Source organism: Cyanistes caeruleus, chromosome 5, assembly GCF_971803275.1.
Source record: "Cyanistes caeruleus chromosome 5, bCyaCae1.hap1.1, whole genome shotgun sequence".
Lineage (NCBI taxonomy): Eukaryota > Metazoa > Chordata > Aves > Passeriformes > Paridae > Cyanistes > Cyanistes caeruleus.
This window is the reverse complement of record NC_141705.1, coordinates 19,190,440-19,205,991: the sequence shown is the minus strand read 5'-3', so window position 1 is coordinate 19,205,991 and position 15,552 is coordinate 19,190,440. Positions and strand designations below refer to the sequence as shown.

The 15,552-nt window shown below is 36.6% G+C and overlaps 1 long non-coding RNA gene across 5 annotated transcripts in view; it reads right to left on the bottom strand.

The window, feature by feature from the left end:
* The window catches only part of LOC111928123 (uncharacterized), a 356,375-nt gene that overhangs the window by 114,295 nt on the left and 226,528 nt on the right, over positions 1-15,552 (bottom strand). For 4 of the 5 annotated variants that reach the window (XR_015287225.1, XR_002863924.2, XR_015287226.1 and 1 more), the window contains one exon: positions 9,781-9,935. This is a non-coding gene — a long non-coding RNA (uncharacterized LOC111928123). Of the gene's footprint in view, positions 1-8,183; positions 8,323-9,780; positions 9,936-15,552 lie in introns of those variants that run through there. The other variant, XR_015287224.1, reaches the window with a different exon arrangement.

Here is a 15,552-nt window from a genome sequence, read left to right as displayed (position 1 = left end):
TTAAATTTAGCCTACTTGTTGTTGTGGTTTCTTTTTTAATAAAAATCTCTCTGGATTTATATAGTTACATTTACCTCAAATTATCCTTCAACTATTACTCACCATTAATTGTGGAGAATAAGATAGTGCAGGTTCCCATGATCCCTCATTCTTTTCCCTGGACTCACTATATTAACCCTGGTGATACACTGGTATCATCATCCTGTGGAAGCTTGCTAAACATAGCTCAGATTTTTCTCTGCAAAAGTAGGAGTCTCTATAAAGCGATCACATACAAGTCCTTCCACTGTCTGCCATCCGCTAGCCTCATCTTCTCAGAAGAAATTGTTCACAGAAAGAATTGCAGGGAGTACATCCCTGATTTCACTGTCCAATTATCAACATGTTGCCCAGGAACTTGATTAATCCATTTTTGAACCTGCTTGGTATTATTTATCTCCACAACCACCTGTGGCAGCACATTCCACTAACTCACTAATCACTCTATAAGGCAGTACTTCCTTTTACTTCTCTTAAGCTACTTTGAGAGAGTTAATTCAGGTACAGGGGAATGAATAACAAGATCCTTAACTACTATCTTCATGACTTTGCCAATATTTATCATCTGCCCAGGCTTTTGGTCCCAAAATGGAAAGGCTCAGCCAGTTTTCCAGTGACACCAGTCTGTGTGGTGCACTCAACACCCTGAGCAAAGAGATGCCACCCAGACAGACCTTGACATGCCTGAGAGGTGGGTCTCTGCAAATTTCTGCACTTGTACTTAGGCAATCCTGAGCAGAAATGCAGGTGGGAAAATAGACTGAGAGCAGCCTTGAGAAGAAAGAGAAAAATGGGGATGTCCCATCCCTGGAAGGGTTCAAGGCCAGGCTGGATGGGACCTGTCTAGTGGAAGGAGTCAGGAGGATTGAAACAAAGTGATCTTTAAGGTACCCTTTCCAATGCAAATCGTTCTATGATTCTATGATAACTTTAACATTTTAATATGCAACAAAGTTTCATTCACATAATCATGAGAAGCTGATTTCTCTGCATCATTTTTGACTACATTATAGCCTTTTTGAGATGCAAGGAAAAGCACTGTATCAAGTGCATCAATGTTTTTCAGAGAAAAAAAATTGTTTGTTTCTGGTTTAGTCTCAATATGTTTCCTGATGATGCCAAATATTTTGTTTGTTCTTGAGAACAAAGTGCACACTGAGTTGATGATTTCAGAAAACTGCCGGAGAGCCCAAAATATTCTTCCTGAATTTTAACTTCCACTTTCAAGTTAACCATTTTTAAATGATTTACGTTCCATTACCTCCTATTTACTCACACAAATTATCATCTTGCATTTCTTTACTCAGTACTTGCATTTACTGATCTTCTTACAGTGTTTCTCACCATCAATGTTACATTAAATGTAATGCCTGAAAGACCTCAGTAATATCTGCAAACTTGAATATTTAATTACACATTCCCTGTCTCAAGGTCATCTGTGAAAATATTGAATAAAAATGCACACATCACTGATCTATGGAGATCCACACTCTTCTTCCCCCTGAAAAGAGACCTAAGATTAAGCTGTGGCCTTCCCTTCATTTTGCCATCCTATTAAGCCACTCAGTTTCTCCACACTGATAGAAAATAAATTTCTTACATGGCCTTTAAATAGAAGCTTCTAAAGGATTTTAATTTCCAAATCCATCTGCATTGGGCCTTTTGCCTCTCCTTTACACACTTGCTTTCTCATATTCTTACAGAATTCCATGTTTCCTGGAACCTAACACAATGAGATTACACCTGTGCTTCATCATGGCATTCCATATTTTAGATCATCATTTTGCAAGGAATGGAAGTCAGGCTCACCCCATAGTTCCAGGATTTTCTTTTAAGTCCTTTTTTTCTCAGATAAAAGTTATGCTAGCAACCTGGAAGTCTTCTGACAGCATGGATCTCTATAGTAGACAGTTTACACAAGTTCACCACAAATTCAGCAGTTTCCCACCTGAGTTCAAACTCAATGCTGAAGGCAGTACAGTACTAGTGACTTACCCATTTTTATGTGACATCATGTCATCATAAAACACACAAAACTCCCCTCCTTTGGAAAAGCTGTACGGATTACATGTTTTGTGCCTTTTTTTATTTATTTTTTTCCCTAGCTCCGTTCATTTAGGAATTCATCATTGAGACATAAGCTTAGTATTTGTGATGGAAAAATTGTTTTTGTTCACAAACATATGCACCAAAGTTCATAAAGTCTCAAGCAAGTTGGTGAGTCTAAAGAGATAGGTAGTATTAAGATTTTTTTTCAGTACAGGAGGAAATGAACCAGGATTCACACTGTCATATTAAAATAACCAGATCTCTAAGTGAAAAGGGAGATTTATTCTCCAGGTATGCTTTAAAAGGAATCACTGCGTGCTCAGTAACCTGTAAGTCTGAGGAAGCTTAGCAGATCATACTCCTCAAAAGAGGACGGCAGTAGGTGCCTAGTTTCTGGATCCCTGAGTTAGGCTGAATTGCTGAACTACCAGGATTGAGATACTTCTGACAACTGCAGTAACAGTGATTTAAGCATCTGGACAACTTTAAGGTCAAGAACTGAAGTGCTTACAGATTACAGACCTGTCAAATATAAGAAAGAGCTCTGTGGGAGCTCTGGACCTCACAGGTTTAGACTAAGACTTCAAAATATGCTGCTCTTCCACTTCAAGAACTTAAATTCTTTCTGAGATCCTGCCTTTGCAACTGTCAAAATTTACCTTGAGTTTACCCAGCAATTACACTTTTTTGATATAACCAAGTAGTTGTGAAAAAAAAATAGAAATCCCAGAATAATTTATGTATTACTATCCTAAAACTCAACAAATTATATTTGATGTTTTATATTGCTTAACTATGCTTGCAGTACAATACTCAATACAATGTATAGTATTGACCTCTACTGATTGTAGTGTCTGGTGCTCTGATAAACTACGTATGACTGTATCACAGACACTGTCTGTGGCAAAGATATTCCTGCAGTTTAAAATCTGTTTCTTTCCAACGTTAGCCTCTGACTAAAGCCATTACCAATATTTATCTACTAGTCAAACAGTAAATACTCGTGCACTTGTTAAAGAATGTCTCAATTTTAATGTTAGCAAACCTGAAAATAAGTAAAATTTAAAAACGTTTTTCATGTTTACATAGTCTGAATATTTTGGTTTCTATTTCTCACAAATCTAAGGTAAAAGTTTCCGTCTGTATGCTTCACCTCTCCCTGTCTTTAAATTATTCCACAATACTTTCAAGTGTTCAGATCTGCTGACTATTATCTAAACTGTCCTTTGATAAGCTCCTGGGAGTTGTGGGATTTTTCCTATTGTATTCAAAGAAACTTGTGAGTCAGTCCTCCTCTTTTTTTTTAATGTTTTGGAAATTTTCAATGGAATGTTAAGGACTTTCCTATGCTTCTCTAAAATAAAATAAGTAGAAAGTTTACAAATGGTATATTACATATGTATGACCTGTATACATATGTTATATTTTATATTCACACTGTTTGTATAAGGAAAGTATTTCCTTATATATTCCCTTCTAGATCCTTTTTCGGTTGTTCCTCTGTATGTAGTCTGATTTTAAAATCAGAATTGTCCAGTAACATAAATTACTCAGAAATATTTTTGGCTTTTTAACATTATAAGAGTCTAATCTAATTAACCCATTTTAACCTGCTTAACTTGAGTACTATTGCAGAATGAATGCATAAATGATAATACTGTAATTTAAACACATAATAACAGTAATTATATTATTGCAAAAATTACTCATTAGTTCCTGCATTATAGCAAGACTTCTGACATTTATTAAAGTTGTTACTCACCCACCTCAGAAGATCAAACCAAATAATCAGTTATTGTTTGCTCATTAATTCCAAGGATTATAGAAACTTGAAACTCTTATGCACATCAGAAGAACTCACCAATTATTTAGTGGTACTTTGTTAATGAATTCAGAATATCAACCTGTCACTACTGAACTTTGTTCATACAGAACATTTGCCTACAAAAGAACTCTAACTTGAAAGTGAACATATATCACTTTAAACCCTTGTCTACTGGGACAAAAAGTGATCAATTATTTTTTTGTCTCCTCTTTTTTTTAGAGCACAAATGTTGATGAAATTAATAGCAGACAAGCTGATAGTCTTTGAGTCCTAGGAACCATGACAGTTGTCCAGTCTAGCCTCTGATATTTGCACACCACAGTAATACTCCATTATAATCCATATAGACTCATATCTCCCTTTTTAGCTAGAATATGTATCTCTTTTGTAAGACACTGAATTTATTTAAAATTTTGAAGCAATGAAAATCCACAACTTCCCTAGATAAGATTTCATAAAGATTAGTTACTATTACTTTTAGAAATATGTACTTTCCTTTTCAACCTTGAATTTATCTTGTTTTACCTTGAAATAGCATCCCTGGATCTCATTATACCTTTGCAGCAAAATTAAAGAGCTGCATTCTGCAGTATGCATCTTCTTTGAGAATTGGCTTATAGATAGTGTTTAATATAATGTATCAATATAATAATACTGTATGTCACATGTGTCAGGCAATATAGCTTCAAAATATGTACTCTACCCTACATTTTAATATCCAGTAATAAGTTTTGATGATTGTTTAAAATGTTGTTAGATCAGCATGACCTTCATATAACATTCAAATAGAGCACTTCTGTATTCTTAGTTTTCACTTTTGGGCTTTGTTTGACACTGAATCCTGGAGTACTTGACCCTAAAATATTGACCCAGTTTTATCTACCTTCTTGTGGTCTAGTTTTCTTCAATATATACTGACTGCCATATGAAAGGCCTGCATGAGCACACAGTTGACAAGACATTGGCACTAATTGTTATCACACAGAGTTGAGAAATGGAGAATTGGATTGACTTTCTATCTCAGTGAGACAGGAACAAATTCATCAAAGATTGTCCGTTATCTCCATAACTGTCAAAGCAGCTACAGATTAGGTCAGGAGAGATCAAAGACACAGAGCTTTGCTTTCAGAATCTCCAACTCTGTGTTCATAAGCTTGGAGAAAAACAGCGTTTTGCACAGTTTTTATGAAGAAAAATAACAGTTAAAAATAATATTTTAAAACAAATATTGTTTTAAATACTGAAAACAGAGTAAGATCAGTAAATCAAAACCAAGTGACCCAGCACCAATTCAGACTAGCTTTAACCTGGTCCCTGGATGAAACACCATCACCACACCTACATTATGAAGCATCAAACATTAGTATTAACTCATAAAATATATGTTACAAAGTGCACAACTAGAGCTCCCAGTTAGATATCCTCTGTTGGACATCTGGTTTGTGTGTAATAAAACTTCCTTTAGAACCAAAACAATGTGTAACAACTGCAATTGATTGCAAGATTAACCTCAGAACTGGGCTACTGCTTCATGCAAAATGTTGGGGTACATCCCTGGAATAACACCTGTTTAGATAACTGGTCAAGGACTAAGTACCTCTGAAACAGAGTATGTGACTTAGAGGAGCAGTGACAAAGAGGAAACTACCCCCAACTTTATTATCCCACTCACTGAAATAGGACACAACTCCATGTGTCCCGTTTATATATAGAAAAAGATCTAGTTGAAAATGTGATGCTTATTCTAGCCTCTAAAACTGTCTGCTCAGGCACTGACAGACCACAGAAGACCAGGAAGAATCTGGAAAGATATATATATATGTATATGAATTTCTCAGCCTGGGTTCAGCAGTTGTCATTTAAGGTACCAGATCTGAAATTCAGATTTAGATTGGTCCCTTAAACTTATATATGAGATGTTCTAGTATCAGACCGCTTGATCAAACCAGTTGTCAACTGTATTCTATACTCAACAAAATACCTAAATATTCTAGTGATCCCTGGATACAGCATATCATGACAGGCCTGGATACCCCATGACAGGCCTTAAAAGAGATGATTTGAGAGTGTTTAAATCATTGCCGTTTTGTTTAGTTATATTTGCAACAGCAATATAAAAGTATCATAATTAAAAGTATACTACTATTTAAAAACATAAAGTGGCCTTAAAATTAAGTTAGAAGACTGTGGTCATGCTCACTGGAAGATCCAAAATTCACCTCAAGTAATCTATAGTCAGTTCTTGTGAATCACTGTTGTCTTTGTCTCATACAAAAGAGTCCTTTGGAGCCAAAACACATAGGTTTAAAAACACTGGGAATTTCTGCTTTCTTTTATTCCTTTTATGATATGTCATCATGCTTTTATTGCCACTCTTCAGAAAAATATCCCCAAGTTTAAAAGTCTAAACAGTATTCATTCCTGTTTGTTCTTTCCCATAAATCCTCTAGCCAGATTTTTATCAAAGGCAATTTGAAAACTTTTCCATAGGGACTGCATAAAATATGCAACCTATACAATATTTTTATTCTCTTAGCTGATAATTTTATAATCTTGATTTTTTAAAATTATGTATATAACAATATTCCTAGTTTATCTATTTGTAGGCACCAAGGGATTCTGTGTGCAAAGCTGAGCAGATACACAGCATAAAACCTTTACTTTTTCTCAAATAGCTCATTCTGTTTCACCACAGATGATTTTAAGCAAGGACCACGACTAGAGAGATCTGTAATTTTAAGTAATGCATTCCTAGCTTTGAGCTTCAAACTTTCAGCTTCCTACATGGAGAAATAGAGATGCTGAAATTTTTATATAGAAGGGAATGCAACTGGCATTTTCCTGAACAGGGAATATGCACTACACAGTATAGTGTCAGAGCAGATTATATCCCATGAACACTACCTGTGAATTATAGTGGTATCCATTAGCACTGCTGTGGTCACAGGTCTGTCAGCTGTGCCAAGAGAGCTGTTGTTGCTAAGAGGTTTAGGGAAGCGGGGGTGTTGCAGATCAACCACTGACATGTATTGTTGCTGGAAATTTCTGTATACAGTCTCCTCTGGTGTTTTTATTCATCTCTTTCTTGTTCTGCTGTTTGAAATAAGCTGTTACATTCAAAGGCAATGTGATAAGGATGCAAGTTCACTTGTACATAGCTGTTAGATTATGTGGAAAAAAGGTTTCTCTCCCCACACACAGATGTGTGAGGCACAGGGTCAGGCAGGGGAAACTCAGTAACCTCATCACCTACACCTGCTCCCTGCCTCAAGCTGGAGAGTTCCAGGGGAGCATCAGCCCAGTGAAGTAGGGGACGATACCCCTCAAGCTGAGGGAAGTGCAGGATTTGTGATGGGATGAAGAGAGGAATTTCTTGACATTGCATAAGACTTATCATGAAAAATATAGGGGAGGAGCCAAAGGAGGGGAAGGAGAAGAATCAAAGTGTTTGATGGAATAAGCATGAGAAAATAGATGAAAGTGATAAAAGAGGATGATAATACTTAAACACTCATATTTATATATCCATATTCCAGCTTCTCTGTTTGGCTGCTTGGCCATGCCCTGTAACCATCACCACAGTCTGTCCTGTCTTCTTATTTAATCCCATTTCTACTTCTTTACATTAGTGAGGGACCTGGATGTGCTTGGGGTGGGAAGGATCTGAGTGTCAGCAGCTAGAGTCAGACCATGGGTCAAAGGGACTGTGTATCTGTGGTGCCAGTAATTGTAGACACCACACTGTGAGCACACTGTGAGCGATTGTCACCATGCAATTCTCAGCAAATATCAGACTGAGCAAGTCAGGGAACAGGATACACAGCTTAGCAGCTGGGTGTGGACGTAGACTTAGTTTGGGGGGCATCTGAGTTTGCAGCTCTGTGAGGGACACAGCTACTGGAGGGACCCAGAGGTCACGGCTGATTGCCAGAGACCATGGAGTTCAGAGACCAACTGAGAGAGAAAGAGAGAGAGAGAGAGAGAGAGAGAGAGAGAAAACTTGAGTATGGGTGTGTGTGTAAGAATCTGAGACCAGCTGTACAAGCCAGTCACCAGGGAGACTGTGTCTAAGACTGGCTACTGAAGGAATCCACAGTGCAGGTGTCTGTGTCTCTGCATCTGTGTATGCAGAGGCCCTCCTCCTCCCCCAGAGGACCTGGGGACCTGTACCAGCCTTGGAAGTTGTGTGTCCAGGTGCCAGAAACTAGAAAGCCTGGGATCCAGGGGAGGCTGTTGCATATGTCTGAGTCTTGCTGTTGGAGGGACCTACCTTGCATATGTATATTTATTCCCATTAATGCACCTTCATCCTTATCAGGCATGGTGGGTAAGAGGATGAGGTCACACGTGTTAGGATTTTTTCAATGCTGAATGTTTCTGTTCATTTTGATTTGTGTAGCTGGAAATGCCTAAATATAAAAAACATGATTTGTGAATTTGTGTGCCCACAAGGAATGCATGTTCACCTCTAAAAGGCCAGGAGATTCAGCGCTAATACCTGGCTTCAGCAGGTGGAAAGAGAATGTGGTTAGCAAAAATGCTTTCTGAATACAAACTCCTCTTATAAATAATATAAAAATAAGTATAAAAGATGCATATATATATATTGTTATGCAAATAATTGTTAAATATTACACCAAGTACATATTCTATTATGTTATGCTTTCAATGTACCATATAGGAAATGCATATAAAACCAAGGCTCTCAAGGGAGAACTCTACACTTTGAGTTATAATTTGTACAAAAATGACCCTGTAGCTGGTATAGTCAACTAAATCAATATCATGCATATCTGAAATACAACAAAGATAAATAAATAGATGTACAACATTGAAAAGCTCAAAGGTTTTAAAACTAGAAAGGGCCAAATCCTGTTACTTCCATAAAGTTCTCCAGAACAGTATGCATGTCAGACAGGCAGGATTTGACTTACACTGAGCATTAATATTCAAGTCTGATGAAATAAAAAAAAAACTACTACTTTAAGATGTAAATGCACGGAAAACAGCAATAAAGACAACCTCCATACTGAAGATCACTGCCATCACAGCAGAACTATAGGAAGTGATCATTTAAGCACTAGGCAGCTTCATGCACAGTATAACAGATATCTCTACATAGCGAGAGGTAGAATCTGGGGGGAGGGGGGAAGAGAGGGGTGGAATGGAATTCAAGCTCACTTCTTTTTAACTAAATAGTAAAGCAAATATATTTAAAACTGCTTTCAAATTTCCTTAATGCATATCTGAATGTACAGAATACTACTTTAACGACTACAGAAGAATAAAATTGTAGCCTTTAGTTCTTTTCTGAACTGAGCACACAGAGGTTGAAAACTCCACAAAAACTTTCATCCTTTGCAAGCTTCAGTGGAACTACTGAGAAAGCAGACAACACCTCATAGGTTGAGCTGGTATTCCATAACACCTGAATAATATTACATTGCATATGTTAAACCTTCTTGGACATTTCATACTCTGCAGTGAATTTTACTCCCACAGGTAGTTCTATTACAATCATTAGATTTTTTCACATGAATGCAAGTTCAGTGGATGCGGAAAATTAGTTTCTGCCTCAAGTTTTCTTGTTACCATAAGAGTAAATCATACTGTGCTAGTTGAATGTAGATTCCTGTCATTTATCAGGACAAAGGTTTAACAAAAAACATTTATTTACTTTTATAGCTCTTTTCATATCTGCAGAAACTTTAATCAATAGCTACAGATTAATTTTCTTTCTTCTTGATATAATATCTGTTTAACATGCCTCCAGTTTTAAAGCTTAGAATAAAAATGACTACATCAATTTTATCACTACGGCAAGGTGTCCTGTAAACTACTTAAAGCCATTCAGCCCAAAGTCATACCTTCCAACTACAGTCACTTAATGGAGTCCAAGTTTAATCTCTTCTTTGCAACCAAAAGTGTTTCAGCCCACCAGACTGATGGCTTCAGTCAGCAGATGCCTTTTGCAGCCCTTGTGCAAAAGCTGTGATGTGATGCAGAAGAGGATTCAGGATTTCTGCAAATAACAGAGAAGAAAACCTTCAGACCGGAATACAAGAGAACTGCAGTCCAAATTTTGCATCAGATCCCATCTCCCTGCTGTGCCTAGTGACTAATGCCCAAAACCACTCCAAGGTGGAGAGTCTTTCCCCCACCTGATATCACCATAGCTTTATGCCTGCGAGCTCAGCCCTTTGCGAGGAGACAGCAGACAGAGTACAGGCTCCTCCACGTGCGGAGCTTCTGGGTGCACACCACTCGTGCCCTCTGCCCTCGCCAGCTGCTCTGCTCATAGCACAGACCCCAGCCTGCTGCTTTGCACCATGCATTAGAGGAAAAATGCCAAGAGTTTCTTGGCACCCAGAAGATAATGTGCCTATGTCCAATTTAAAGCTGTGAATTCTAACTTCACACAGACAGCTAAATCTAGGAGAAGGTGAGATTTCAGGATATGTTCTTACTCCTAAAACCATTTTCAGAATTTGGACTTAATCCTTACTGAATTCACATTCTATTACAATTCTCTCAAAAAGCCTGAGAAAGCTTTTTGTTCACTAATTGAGATCTATTTTAGCTCTATTAGTTGTAAAAAAACCACCTATGGAGCTGAGGGTTTCTCTTATCTAGTTAGAGGTTATATTTAATATTCTGGTCAGTTGTCTTTTGCATATGGATTTGCTTGATAGCAGAGCTGCCATATTACAGTAATTCTAAAATTAAGAATACTCATCCACTTTGTAACATTTTAACCATTTCACTTTCACAAATGAGAGTCTTTTCACAAAGGATTACCTTCTTTCCTATTAAAGCAACTGATAAAGAATTCTGCACTGCACATAAAGTATGCCAAGCACTACTTATTCTTCCTACAATCCAAAATACTGCTGCAACTTACAAAATCATTTATAGCAGATTGTTACAGGTAAAATGGGACGTTGCTTTTGCTCTTTCAGGCTTTGCATGCCCTCAGGATAGTCATTTACTATACATTCACAATTTTCAGAAGCACTGTCTAAATTTGATATAGCAGTCCGTAGATGTTCGGTTTCAAACAAATCAGTTCATGTTTTTGGAGATAATTACCTGTCTTTCTATTTGCTATTGTTATTTCACACAAAAGATTAACTTTCATTCCAGAAAGGAAGACAATTTCAGCACTACTGTATCAAAGAAAAGAAAAAACTCAAAAACCTAGCATCTGTACTACCAGTTAACATGTCTATAGACACAAAGGATTCCAAAATTAATGGGTTTTTTCGGACTGAAGTTTCCTAAAATTAAGTTACAGTAAACAGTAAATGTGAATCAGGACAACACAAAGAAAAGCTCCATGCAAAATGTGGTCTTTCCTCCCAGAATGCTGTGTTTGTGATATTTTATTACTTATAAGATATGAAGAGTCCAGTAATGTTAGTTTGCCTGTACTTAATCTTACAAGCCTGAGCAGAAAGAATTGGGGTTAAAACTGAATTCTTTAGCTAATTATTATGCCAAAATCCTGTAGATTAAAAATTAGCCTATTTTGCCAGTCAGTTATACCTCATGTTTACCTCTGTCTTGACCTGTGGAACTCTCATTTTTTCTCAAAGTTATTATGTGCAAAACAGATTAATTTTGTGCATCAGGCTTACTGAGTCTGGTAAGACAGCTCTGGCTTGTTTTTCATTCATCTTAAGTCAACTGTTAGGACAATTTCCAATAATAATGGCTGCTCATCAAATCCAATTGTTTCATGTGCAGTTGGTAGTATAAACTAAAGTGATAAGTAGTGAAATTTTCATAACATCAATACCAATGCTACTGCTAGTCTTTTGACAAAAATGTTTAGCCAGAATTTTGGGATTTTTCAGGCTGTTCTACTAGGACAATGCAAGTCTGTTTCTGTTTTAATCTTATTTATGCAAAGTCACTTCTACTGAAGAGGGCTGGAAACTGAGACAGTAAGCTTTCTTCAAAAATTATGAATTTGACAACACAATAAGTTAATTTGTGTGAAGCTCATAGATTATTTTGCTGGATGTTTAGGACAAGATAAAGGCTTCACTGAGAAAGGGACTCCTCAGGTATGCATCTGCAAGATATAATTTCCTTTAATTTTTGGAACTGCAAGAATAACACAGCTCGTACCACATCTGGCCACTTTGAGTATGCAGGCTAAAGGACTCAATATCCATTTCAATATCCAGATCAGTGAACATCTAGGGAATTTTGATTTCTAAGTTAAAGCTTAGAAAAGGATATCTGACACTAAAAAGCAGACATCACATCATGTTCTGTGTGAACCTCATTGCCATGGTTTCAGCATGCTCTGTACACACCTTGGTCAGGGCTCCTAATTGGCCCTGAATACCACTTGGAGTTAGAGGTAAATAGATGTCTAAGTGTCTGAGACTGAGAAAGCTCTTGGCATACAAAGAGATCAAAACCTGACATGGCCACCACCTCTACACGATATATTTTACTCTCAGTACAAACTTGCCTCTTTCACAGCCTTGCAGCTGTGGTAAGCTTTGAAATCTGTAGTTTGTGTGTTGTATAGAAACTAAAAGGATCCTTTGGTTTGTAATTTGGTTGTGAGGACTTGACATATATGTATCAACTGCTTCCTAGATAAAGCATTTTCTTATGTTTTTTGATATTCTTACCATTAAATATAAGAGACCAAATATATAAATATATACTGATCAGCTGGTTTTATTTCTTTTCATGCTTTTCTGTGTAAAAGTGAATTGCAGTTTTACTATAACAGAGCTTGTGAAGGTGTGTCATGCTAACATAGCCAGTATCAGCACTACCACTAATCTTATCAGCAAGGCTTCTCTGGCAACCACCCTTCCTACAGTAATTGTCATAACCCATCTTTTCAGAAAGGGAGTCTGCCTCACATATCTACATGATTATTATGCTGCCACCCTTCAGGATATCACTATTGCAAAGGATTTGAAAGCCTGAAACAGGACCAGGAAACCCCAGCAGAACCCTGCAAACATTTATGTGCAATCTTTATGTGTATATGGCTACACATACAAAAAGTAGAAAGGAAGCCAATAAGTACATCAGGGAAATACCTGCTCCAAGAGGAGCCAGCTGAGAACCCATAGCTACAAGCTAAAATTCCTGCTGTATTTAAATAGATTGGAGGAGGAACAAAAGATGTACAATGCTCAGGCAAGATGATGTCCCTTACGAATTTCAGTAGCTGCCTTTTGCAGTGACTTAAAACAGCTCACTGAAAGCTTTACAGCACTGCAAACAACAGTGTAAAGGCACTATTTACCACTGTGTTCCTTCTGTTGGCATGCCAGCATGCAACAGCCGTGCTCTGTGCAGCCCTGATAGATGCAGATGTCAAACAGCAAAATGTTATCACCTCTGATATTCAAGGCAGACAGGAGGGACCATCAACCTACCAGAATAACTTGGAGCTGCAATTTTAGCAATGTCCATAGTGAAAAGTGACCAATCATAAAAAAGTAATACAACTAAACCATATAGCATGATATGAGATATATAGGTCTGTTATTGGCAGAAGATTCCAATAAACAACCCTTATACTTGCCTCGTGAACAAGTACTATAAGCTTGAATATTTGCAACCACTCATTTCATCATGTATTTTTATGCTCAAATTTCATTTTAGAGATAAAAAGATAGGTATTTATGTATCAGCAGAGAATATGGTTGCTAGCCATTCAAATGTGAACATTTTAGCTCTGTTTCTTAGCCCAAATTGCAATATTTTTTTTTTAAAAGGTTATTTAAAAAAAAAGGTAATTTTGAAAATAATATTAAATAAGAAAAGGTTTCTTTTAAAAATATCAGGATAGTATAATTACAGATCAGTTTATTCTAATGCTAATTTTTTAACTGTTAAAATTTTCCTTGGTATTCCATTTTTTCTGTAGGGATGCACATTAAATGAAAAACCTATTTATTAGTTCCAGACGAATAAGTTCATAAAATTATGCTACGGTAACACAGCTATAATTCTTCATACTTCCTACAGAAGAAAATTATACTTTCTTTGAAAATTATTTTTCCTCAATGACAATAAATTTAGCATTCTAGTAATCAGATACAGTTCCATCAGAGAAATGAGCACTACAGACAAGATATGCAATAATCCTTTTAAAATAATGGCACACTAGCATCTATAGAATGCACTCAAAAATAATTGTATACTTCTTTTTCATTTTAATATGAATAATTAAATTCAGAAATATTTATTCCTTTAATATAAGGCTGTTTCACTTATTTTTTTAGTCTATATAATAGTGGAAAAGTGATCCTATAATTTATAAATCTCTGAGTAATTTTGGTACAAAGTCCTGTCATAAATTTCAGGGTTTTTTCTGAAAAATAGTCTCTGTACTGCCTGGAGTTTCTATCTGATAACTCTAACCTCCTTTTCACATATCAACTCAGCAAAATGAAAATTTCCAAAACATTTGCCACATATGACTCTTCAGTTTCCACTTCATTAAGTTGGATTGTTTTAACCTGGACTCCTTCATGAAATAGCCAAAAATTTGAAGCCTTGGAAAAACTAAATTAGTTTTTACCATGAACTAGTCAGAGACATCTTCATAATATATGCAAATCAGGTGTCTGTCATTTCAGAACTATGTTTAATATAGCCACTGCAGATATTCAGATCTGCTAAAATGTTCTCACATTAGGCAGCTAACAGGCCTCCTGATTCAAAATGTAAGATGATTTCAAGTTCTCTTAAGGCTGTTCCAAAGTTTTCCTGTTTTATCTTTATAATACATCCTGGTCTATACTGCATGTAAGCACCACCCAGTAAATAGACAATTTTTGACTAACATCAAAGTGAGGGTTTCCTACCCAAGCAGGAAAAGAAGTCTCAAAGACACAGAATGATAACACTAGAAAAGGAAGAATCAGTCAGCTAAAATAGGGCTCTCCTTCAAGTATTAATTTGCCAGGAGTCACAACAGATTAAGTACAAAGGACACATGACCTTCAGTTTCCCACCTGCAGCAAGTATCCAAAAAAGATGCTTTGTAAATTCCCTTTAAGGGTGTTCCATGCAGTTCAAGAGGAGCAACAGCGATAAAATCTGTTGAATAAAATTCAGTAGACTTCTTTGAATTGCAAAACTTTTAGTTGCAGAACAGAAACACAGAGGATGCACACACAGTAGATAAAGTGAAACCATATTTTCACCTTGTGTACCACTGTGCAGGTGATGCTGACAATGGGTAACCAAAAGTCTTCATGACAGGGGTGGGGCTTTCGAATCCTCAGTGAATCTCACTCATATAACTAAGTTATGAGTCTTTGCAGATACTTTTTACAGGATCATGTAGGAGTTCTGAGGCAAAGCAAGAACAGAATTCACTTCTGAAAGGCATAACTGGGAAAGTAACCTCTTTTTTCCTGCAGTTCTTTCCTAATATTAGGAATGTACACAGTAGTCTGCTACATACAGCATCACGGAATGGCTTTACAGAAAACAGAGCTCTGTCTCTTCCCATAAAAACAGAAGGGCTAAAACACTGTTAATGATAACAATAAGGAAACAAATAAAAGTTTTCTAGGCTTTAAAGCCGTAATTACTTTCTTTTAACTTGTATGGACTCTTTAATGCATCGTACTACATCAACTAGG